Source organism: Colias croceus, chromosome 18 (assembly GCF_905220415.1).
Source record: "Colias croceus chromosome 18, ilColCroc2.1".
NCBI lineage: Eukaryota > Metazoa > Arthropoda > Insecta > Lepidoptera > Pieridae > Colias > Colias croceus.
Window position 1 is genome coordinate 296,394 of NC_059554.1, and position 11,513 is coordinate 307,906.

At 34.4% G+C, this 11,513-nt stretch overlaps 1 long non-coding RNA gene across 1 annotated transcript; it reads left to right on the forward strand.

Annotated features, from left to right (window-relative positions):
- Window positions 1–5,955: 5,955 nt before the first annotated feature.
- Window positions 5,956–6,946, forward strand: LOC123699534. Its single transcript, XR_006752530.1, has 2 exons — window positions 5,956–6,139; window positions 6,382–6,946. It is a non-coding gene; the product is annotated as an uncharacterized LOC123699534 (long non-coding RNA).
- The last annotated feature ends 4,567 nt before the right edge of the window (window positions 6,947–11,513 follow it).

An 11,513-nucleotide genomic window follows, 5' to 3' on the forward strand; every position in this document is an offset into this window, starting at 1 on the left:
GGTTACGACCAAAGCTCATAAAATATGCTGACAATATTGGTGGTGTTGCATTTGCTACATAGGTCACAGAGACCTACATGGATTGGAAGTGACTCGATCGAAATGTTCGTAGAAAGTAGAAACACAACATTGATACCTACACAAACCCTTAAACCTAAAATGTCATGACGAACCCAGACAGTGATGAATGGACTCCAAGAGTAATGTTGTGATGAAAACCTCAATTCGTTGTCAGTTAGTGACAATGGCATAGCATATAAATCAGTCCATCATTGGTTGCCGACAGGTCTGTGGTGTGTGGGCGCCTGGCCACGGACGAGAAATTAAATACCTACTGTTTTATATAACCATTCGTGATTCGTCTATTTGAATATTTAATTGCGCGTGGTAATTACATTATGATTATAAACTGAGTAAGTTCATAGTGGCATGACGTAGATTTTAATAACTAGCGTACATCATACATGTTGTATCTTCATGTTTCGAACTAGGTATTGCTAGCGAAAGCTTACATTGCATTGTATGTAGTTCGTATATTTTTTTTAAAGATTCAGAAGATTACTTTAAGTTTGTTTGTGTTTGAGTTCGACTTTGACAACATCTATATTTTTTTTAAATACTTATATCTTAATTTCAAATTAGACAAACAGCTACACGACATTATTTGTACCAACATTGAGCGGTATCTATTAAACGATGTTCCCGGCCAATCAAGCGCACATCCTTATTTCCCGAGAGTGAGTAAAAAAGCAATTAGCTGAAATGTCCCGCGGCTAAATCCGTTCGGCGGGCAAGCGTTCAGCCGTGCTATGAAAAATGGCTGACACTGCGCGCCGCTTTGTACGGAATGGCGAGGGGAAAAGTTTTTTGAACGTGTCATCAAATTTTAATGAAAGTATATTATCCTAAATTCATTACCTACTCTATGTAGTTAGGCACTATTTAAATTATTTTTATATACCTACCAACGAATACTGCGCCCTCCTGCTTTTTTATGTAATTGGATTTTGCCATTTGTGTTGTCTCTAATCTTTAAAGTAAATTGAAATGGGAAAATATATGAACTTGATGTATAGATGTCAGTAGCTAAACAATAATTAACATTCTTAATTCTTATTACTTACCTACAAAAAGTTACAAGGTACCAAATAATTCCATATCATAATTTACATATTCAAAATATTGCTTAATCACTTCTGTGCGCAAGTGTACAATAAGATAGTAGTGTTTGTATTAATTCCTGAGTACATTTTTGTCGTGCCTCCTCTCGCGTCCCTCCGTCACGCTGTTCCCGTTATTGATGTGCCGCCGGATGGACCGCTGCTGATGCGGTTGCACAATACTGATATTTTTAGATTATAATTGTGTACCTATGACTTTGTTTATGGTCGATGATTATTATGTCAGATAATAAATTAAACCACACATATCGCTGTTTTAAAGACTGGTAACTAGGTATTTATATCATTTAAGTGAGTATGTTTAAAATTAAAAATAACTTCCTCATTTTCTAAACATGTATGAGATAGCGATTATTTTAAATAAAATGCACCACAGACGTTAAAAATAAATTAATTAATTTTACAAAATTGTCTGCGATGTTTAAATTTGTTCTTCATTTATAATAAATTGTCGAATTACCTATGTCCATCGAACAAAAAAAATGAACACATAAATATTAAATACATTAGATTTATAATAATAGTTATCTCTCAATCTGTAACCGTTGGTAGCAGCAGTAAATACTCCGCGTATTTAGAGCTGGCAACACAGACCACTCGACTATTTACACTTCAATTAATCTCGGCGGGCCAAGCACCCTCACGAGTTATGACAACAATAAACTTAATTCGTCCCATCTCCCATTAAAATGCGGCGACAATTTATCAAGTTGTCGTGTTACGATCAAAGTGCTGCCACGCCGTCGCCATTTCAAATCGTTTGCCGCCAAAAACGACCTCCATCTTGTTTGTTTGTTTGCCGCTGTCAGATGGCGATGAACGTGACGGAACAACGCGCGATTCTCAAATAAAACGCTGAATAATCGAGTGCCTAATTAATTATAGCTCTGCCGTGGATTGTTTGTTCATTTCTGTATGGATATATCGACTTGTGAAAGGTAGGTATCAGGAACCAATTTGGATGTATTGGTTAATACTTCCACGTTAAAAAATCCATTACTAATATTATTATAAATGCGAAAGTAACTCTGTCTGTCTGTCTGTTACTCAATCACGCCTAAACTACTGAACCAATTTTCATGAAATTTGGTATGGAGATATTTTGATACCCGAGAAAGGACATACTATGCAGGGATAAAAAGTAGCCTAATTATTAGGCTAGATACTTTTTATCCCGGGAAAATGACGCAATCCCGGAAATCCCACGGGAACGGGAACTATTCGGGTTTTTCTTTGTATGCGGGCGAAGCCGCGGGCGGAAATCTAGTATTCTATAATTTATAAAAAAGTTCTCTGTTCTAGATATTTGTTTTGATACCAAAATAAATCCCAGTAACGTAGCGGATAGGTGTCATCATTGAAAAGCCTTTTTAAATCTCAAAGGGCATTGAAACTTTCTGGCATATCAAACCCGCCGCCATTATGATTTTTTTACGAAATCGCGGCGCACGATTAAAGTGGTATGTATGGATAGAGGATACATAGACAAACAAAAAATGTCTAATAACATAGTACCCTAAAGCGTCACATTACCGAGATATTTGGAGGTAAATATCAGTTTATTGGAAGAAAGTAGGTAGATTCATTACCTAAAAACATACATACATTACATAAAAATGTAAGTAATGTAATGAATACCTACTTTCTTCCTGTAATAATAATAATCTACCTGGGAGTGATTATTTGGAGATAATATTATGCATATAGACACGTAATAAGTCTATTTTTAGTGTTTGTCGTACTCATAAGTGAATATTTACCTCCAAATATCTCGGTAATGTGACGCTTTAGGGTACTATGTTATGAGACATTTTTTGTTCGTCTATGTGTCCTCTATCCATACTGTACTACTTTAATCGTGCGCCGCGATTTTGAAAAAAAATAAAAATAGCGGCGGGTCGATATGCCAGCGTCCATACAAAAAGTTTCAAACCCCATTGGGTACTTCCCTGGTAAGAGGTAGTAACCCAAAAGCACTCTTTTATTATTTACAGGTCACAAAGCAGTTCAAATAAAGTTTAAAAATAAATCGTTTTAAAGTTGGTACCTGCAAATGATTATACTGTAAGTTTAAAATAACAGCCGGAAATTATCAAAAAGTTACCCTTTCAAATAATATAGTCCGTAATTTTTGCACCATTTACAAACCGTTATTAGGTATTATGTGATACAGTACCAAATAAAGTACCTACCTAAAACCTATGTACTACTGTCATTCAGTCTAAATAAAATCAGATAGGTACCTATGTACCTACTTGTAGTTGCGCTTTTAAAATACTTACAAAATATACATGAACTCATACTCATAAATATATCTGTATCTGCTTCATAATCAGTACCTAATTATGGAACAAAATAATGTAATACTTACATACAATGTTTTTTAAATATTATTTTCAATGTTCCGTCTCTCTCTACTTAATTAAGCCCAACGCACACAGCACAACGCTACAGGCTACAGCGCACGTTCATTTGGGCGGTCAGCGTAGCGTTAGCGTGCAGGTACGCAACATATAGCAGCAACAAGGTGTATCGCGCCGCGCAACATCGCACCTCGTTGCCAAGCAATGGCCGTTATAATTGATATCACTTGAGTGTAATTGGTGTTGAATACGTCGTTATATGGATAAGTGATTTGTAATTAAAATATATTTGCATGTTTACATAATAAGTTGTGGTTGGAATTTTTATGGCAAAATTCTTGACAATAATGAGCGTGAAGAATAACACCAAGGCCGCGAGGTTAATGCTCTATTATTTAAATCACTAGTTTTCACTTTATTTTGTAAATATGTGAACAGCGAAATACACAGACAATTATTAATTTTTATTTCCCATTCGCTGATACTACGACATAGATATAAAGATATCTAAATGTTATTAATTATTATCAATGACCGTATCATCGAACCAGTTGAAAAACAATATATAGGTAACAACATTTAAACTATCTACACACTAGACACGAGCACTATAAATTTGGAAGAGAATAGTTAATTAGATAATGGACAGCTGAAAGGCTATTTCTGTGCGAGTGGCAGTTGGAGCGAGATGAAAGCGCGGTTCCGCGAAGCGTCGCGCGAGCGGCGGCGGTCGCGCGTCGTCGCGCGTCACTGGCGCGCGGTGGGACGCCGGCTTTATATTTAACATCAATAATAATTCTCAAATTGAATTATAAATAAGATTTGTTGGATAGATTGTATAGTAATTTATTGGGATGGTTGTGATTGCGCGTTTCTGAATTGTTTCTGTGTTTGATTCTTATAAAGATATCTTAGAATACCTATTTTTTTTCTGAAATTTAGACAAGATTCGTTTAGTTGTTTAGTAGGTAGAGTAGTTTAGGTTAAAAATAAAGAACCTTACAACAGTTCGGAACTCAATTTCTAAAAATAGGTAATAGTACGGTACTGGACTTAAAGGCCATTAAAGGTATACCTAAATAATATGAATATTATGGTTGTCTTAAAAATAATCAATTTTGTTGTTGAAGGTGGTTTCTTGATAACTTAAGCAGTAAGCTCTGAGATATCTTTTATGAAAACTATACTATCCTTAACTATGATCTAATGATCTTTAACAATATAAATACCGACTAATATAAATGTATCTAGTACCTACCGCAAATAACACGAGATCTAGCAGTTCCGTTGCCAAACTACTCCGCGTCGCTTGCGCACTGATAGATCGGCTGTCACATGATGTATCAGGAATTGTTGCAGTTTGCTAACAATAGATCATATTGTTATGAATGACTTGTAGATTTGAGGAGAAATCTAAGAGTTAAGTGCATAGGTACCTAATAACTCTATTGATTCTGTAAGGTAGTTATGGAAATTGAAGGACTGTTTGAAAATTGAAGGACTTGTAAATGATAATGCATGGATATATTATTATAGTATGGTATAAGTAACTAAGATAGTCAGGTATAGGTAAGTTTACGAACAAATGATGGTTAAAATTTCAAGGATGAGTTCTCTAAAATAGAGAGGAAAACGAATGAATAAAAGAAGTAGGTAGGTAACCGAGTTTAGGAGTGGCAAAGGAAGCAGTTTTATATTCCTTATTAGATATGAAAAAATCAACACAATTCTGTATAAATCGAAGTTTCAAATCGTGTGTCTTACTTAGTAGGATATTACGATGGTAGATCTACCTACCTATCCTTAATCCTATCTTAGGCCCTAGTTTTGTACCTAAATGTTCTTGGATGATACCTACTTACCGTACAGTAGAAAGATAAATTTTAAATCTTAAAAAAAATCTAACTAGGTAAGTAGATATTATATTCTCATAGGTATCTCAAACAAAAACGTTACCTATAGCGATATCATATGAAAAGTATTTTAATAAGTTATACCCGGCGCGGCCTAAGATGATCCCTATGACACTGACAGTTATTCTCAAGAGACAAACTTGTAATGGCGTCACCATTAAATTAGAAACGTATTGGAGGCGTCTAAAAATGGCATTTATTAATTTTTACGTAGCTTTATGCTATTACAATGATATTCCGTTGGAATTATAACAATTCTTATCATTTACGAGAAATTATATCAATCTGACTTTACGTTTACGTCCTTCAAAACTTACATCGTTGGCATTTATCGACTAGTGCGGAAAGTATCGATAAACAAATTTCGATAATGGAAACGAGTTCACATTTTTTCCATGCTTAAGCTATAGTAAATAGTTCATTCACTATTGAATGGAACAGAAGATCGCAGCATATTTAATTAATTAATTACCGTTCGCGTTCATTTAGGGTAGACTGGGTACGATTGAAACAAAGGACGGTTGAAACAACACGAATATCTCGCAAACCGTTGGTGGGGGGGTTAGGGGTCCAAGGGGAAAATGAAGCGCACAACTGTTCTAAACACGAACCACAATGTTGCGTCGATCTCCGCGCGCTTCAGCTGATTTTATAAGACCCTATTGTGTTTTTATGACCAAAAGTAAGTATTTTTGCTTGAAGATTTTTCCAATTATTGGCGTATCTATTTTAGTGACAGTATTAAGTGTGCGTTTTTGTTTGAAGTGAATCTTGTGGAATTCGACATTGTGACTAGTTTTTGTGTATCATTGTTGTTACAATTACTATAACTGTATTTTACCTAAAGTAGGAGTTGGGGACGGTTGAAACATTTTTTTTGGGTACGGTTGAAACATTGTTTTAATTATTTTTTTGTATTTTTAGATGCCAATAGTACGTGTTAAAGAGATTTCGGGAAGATAAATATACTTTTCAAAGTACAAAGACGTGTATGAGGAAGTGAAAACCGGAAATCATTGCGAAAAGTGGCAGAGAAGCACAATTATTCGCTTCTAAGGTAAATTCGAATGCGAGATGACTCTGGCGAGCAAGAAAATAAAAAAATGGAATATAATAGAGGATATAACAACAGAAGGTATAATAATAGAGGGAAAAAACTCAGAAAGTTTACACTTTTCACTGACACACCAGATAAGGAAGAGATAAGAAAAGAGCAAGAATTAATATTGAAACGAACTAGAGCTAAGCAAGTGAAGAAGCGATTGGATTGACGAAAAAGGAAGACATTTGATGGAGGAAAATGTAAAAGTAACATCGAAGAAGCAAAAAATAAAAAAATACAAGAAGAGATATCATCAGAAGATGAGGAGTAGGTACTTCTGTCTTGTTTGTATGTCACCATATTTAGAGAGCAGACCTTATTGTAATAGAGTTACTTAATTATTGTTAGATTTAAAATAAACAATCAATAAAACATATTTTAATGCTATATTTTGTATTATTCGCATATTTTTCAACTGACCCCAATCACTGTTTCAACCGCCCCTGGTATGGGGACGGTTGAAACAAATCGGATTTATTTTTTTAATTTGATCTACTATAAAAAATAATAAACATGGAACTAAAATCATAGCGCCTAATAGTAGACAGATACATGCTCTTTTATTTAACATATATTTTTCATCGCTCGGGGTATAAACAGCAAAGTCATGGCCGTTATAAGTGAAATTGTTTCAACCGTACCCAGTCTACCCTACTTACCTATGATAATATAAGTTTTTTAGAAAAATTAAATGGGGGATTCAAATTTCATGACAAAATAATATACACTGTGTTAAACGGGTTAAAAATTACGAGAAAATGATAAGGTGCATTTTTATGTTTTGGAAAACTTTCGTTTTACTTACCGTTTCGTTTACATAAAAAATTCATTTTATAATATTTGTAAAAACATGTTTACCGACGTGGCTGAATGCAAACCACGCCTTTGCCTATAAAATAGTAAAGTATCGACACGATCCATCATACGAGCAATCACTAAGACGAACTGTCATAGGGATCATCTTAGGCCGCGCCGGGTATACATAGCGATCGTGTTTCGTGACAGACGAACAGACAAAGAGACGGCGCCGGTTAATCAGGAGCATGTGTGACAAACAAGCCAACACGACATGTGACACTGATAGGGAGAGACTGCTCGATATCGATAGTTTAAAAATCGATAATTTTATAGAATTGGCTTGCAAAATTGGTGAATGAACGTTTATCGGCTTATACTAGATAGAGGTAGGTACCTACACCGAACCTTAGACAAATAAACCAAATTAAATAAGCAGGTACCTACCTAAGTAATTTGAATTAATAAGTTGTGAGTTGTGTAGGTACCTCACAGCTACCTACATACTTAAAAACATAATTAGTTTGAATTATTCGAGGTGGTATAATCTTACATACCTATTTTTTTTAATTTTAAATTGGGTAAAAAATAATTAAGATTCTACGCTACATTATAGGTATAGGTAGAAATAATATTTCTAATAAGTTCATAAAAATTTAAATAATAAACAGCAATGACGAATGAACGTAGCCTGCATGCCTACTTGCATACCTACCTACTTAAAAGAAGGTGCATACCTATCCTTTCTGCAAATACAACGAGACTACAAAACAGAAAAAAAGCTTATTTAGATATTAACCCCAAAAACATAAAAACAATATCGATATCACACACCACTAGCGGCAGTATGGCGGCGCTTTGATATCGACACCGCGCTGTCAACTCCACGGCGATGAGTTTCTGACTGATGCCTGAAGTATGAACAGTAGCTGAATGTCGCAATTTCAAGATAGATACTTGGAATTTGTTTTATTAATTTTATTAGAGACGTAAAATTGAGATTAATTCAGAAATATGTAGGTAGGTAGGTACCTACCTACATAAACAGATAAATTGAAGTTAGGTATGTTACACTTAACCCTACTCCTACCCTCCCTACCTACCTACCTAATAGGTAGGGCCACTATATCTATTTTAAAATAAAAATGTGCAATAACTTACCATCGTATTATAAACATTTACATGGAGATTAACATTATCAGGAACCCCGCACCTACCTATATCTATCTACACCTGAATTTATATACCTAATACGTATATATACTTCGTTACTTCTAAATGACTTCTAAGCGCTTGTAAGTTCCAATTATCGCAAAAATTTAACTTAATTACAGAAGCTAATTAAAACTACGAGATATCATCAACTTCCGTTGTCTTCACCCTTTATTCAACCATCAACCGAAAATCAACTATAAACCAAGAGCTAAAGATTTAAATTCCTGCATCAGTTTTGATTCATCAACGATTTCTGACAATCAAAATAAGAATTGCATTCGAAACGGCAACAGCGCTCTTATTCATTCACAATTTGAAGTTCAAAATCCTGTGACGCGAAGGACAACGGACAAATTCGTAAGATCGAAATTGAACCTAGGTTTCTATAGGATAAGGTGTATTTTGAGTTGTGTGTTAAAGAGGGGCGGGAGGGGTATTAGGGCTGGCGGTGAAGCGAGACGCCCGCCACAGAGATCACAGGAGGCTGCGGCATTTATTGAACTATTTATAGGGCGGACATACAAATGGGTACTTTGAGTACACGACGGGCGCTTAGTCGCTCTCGGTTCGGAGGGAATGACATAAACATTAAAATTTGGTTACATGGGAAAAAAGATGCTTTTGTCTCTAAAGTGTGGAATTGGGGAGTAATGTTTTTCAGAATGAATGTCAAAGACTAAAACTTATAGTTCCTGTCATAATTATTATTTAAAAATATTATGTAAAATGTTACATTGCAATTGTTATGTTTTTAAAAGAGCAAGGATAGGTATGAAGTTCAAATTGATAGTAAATTACTTACAATTTTTTCTGTATTTTGACGATTCAAAAGCTCTTCTAAACGAAGTCTAGTTGAAAAAATATATGTTTGGGTTTAGACATAAGCCCAATTAACATAAAATGGCGAAGAAAGAAAGTGGAAACATAAAATTTTTGCTTGAATGTAATGTAACCGAAATAAAATATCAATAAAGAGCTTGTTTGTAAGGAATGAAATGCAAATATCGATACGCTGGTAGGGCTGCCAAATGCCAATTCAAATGGATATAATAATAAGGTAGTTAAGTAGGTAGGTATGTAAGGTACCTACCTATTTATTAAAAGTATCCTAATCTATAATATAAAAATGAATCCCAAAATGTGTTGGTAAGCGCATAACTTTAGAACAGCTGAACCGATTTCTTTAATTCTTTTTTTATTATATTCCTTGAAGTACGAGGATGGTTATTATGTACCTAGAGAAAACGTGAATATGTACCACGGGCGAAGCCGGGGCGGACCGCTAGTCCTAAATATAGGTAAGATAGGTACCTATAGGTATATTTAAAAGATTGTTCGTCCTATTTCAATGATTCATTTTATTTGCAGATAAAATCTTGCTTTAGGTGATCAGACATAGCTTCCTTAGAACTTAACTTCCTACAGGAAGAGTTAGTTTTCTCCCTAAAAATATTTCGTTTCGAGCAAACCTTACATCTACATTCTATCTCATAGATGTTAACGTATATCTATAGGTACTAAGTATATCACTTATATTTGAATCCATCAGTTATATTTAAATCCTTACATGTAGGTAACATGATAGAACTTCCGTTGCACAGCCCTGTCTCGCACACAATAAAGCTGCGCGCATTGTATTTTCCCGCGCTGCGTGGTTAACGTCGCTTTGTGCCGCCATTGCTCCATTGTGACGTTATCTTAGCGGTTTTATTGTTACCGATAATTCTTATTTGAATATTCGTATGCCAGTGATGCGATTTTTCTAGACTTACCTATTAGGTAACTACTACTAGTTACCTACTACGTACTAATAGTTTTGGTAGGTATTAAAATCCTGTCATTTGTATAATAATTGTAGGTACCTTACCTACCTAGGTACCTACATCCCGTGCACGAATTCAGGCGTGATAACACTCGCATTACCTAGGTAGGTACTACCTATGAGAGGTTAGCCTTTATTTGAGGCACCTAGAGGTACCTACTATAGAAATAGGTAAGTAGGGGAGCGGGGGGCACGTTGTTACAATTTTTAGATAATTATTAATATTACAAAAGCTATCAAATAATGTATACATTTTATTGCTTTTATCATTAGTATGTCTATTCAGCTAGTAGAATAGCATTGGAAAAATATTAAAATTAACGTAATTTTTCTCATAATAAAGAATTATTGAAATAAGTCGATTGGAACAACTTACCCCTGACTTGGGGCTAGTTGTTACAGCTTCGGGGTACGATGTTACAGTAGGTAAATAAACAAAATGAACAATAATAAATCACTTATTTTTTATTATTTCAAAACGTTATGAATAAAAGAGACTATTTTGAACGGTCGTATAACATTTATAAGCAATTATAATATCTATATCGTAATTTTCCAACTTTTTAACAGTAATAATCACATAACTTTGGCAGGAACTTTCTTCAATCTTATATAAAACACTTTTTCATTACTGAATTAGAAAACTTCGTCAGTAAATACTAACATATTGTAATAAATTATTTATACTTTTTTAACTTGGCACTTCAGTCAAACTAAAATCTACTAGGTACATTTTGCTTTCTTTACGAATGCTCGTTTTATTCTGCAGTACTTCTGCCGCAGCAGATTCATAAACTTCTTGACTAGTTTTATCTCTTTCCGCTTTTCTTTTATAGTTTCTCATTCTAAAAAAAACATTGAGTATTTAGAATTAAAAAAGAATTGAAAGATGAACCATTGTTTTAAAAAGCAAGAATGCGCCCGTCGGAACGAAAGCTTCAATTTCTTTCCATTTATTCTAATTTTTAAGTACAGCGTAGTCATTTCTAAAATATGATACTCAATGAGATGAACGATAATACAAGGTCTGAGGCAAGTCTTTACATGTAACAACCTACCCCGAAAAATTGTAACAACCTGCCCCATGGTATGTTTATTAATTAAAATTAAAGCCGCCATTAA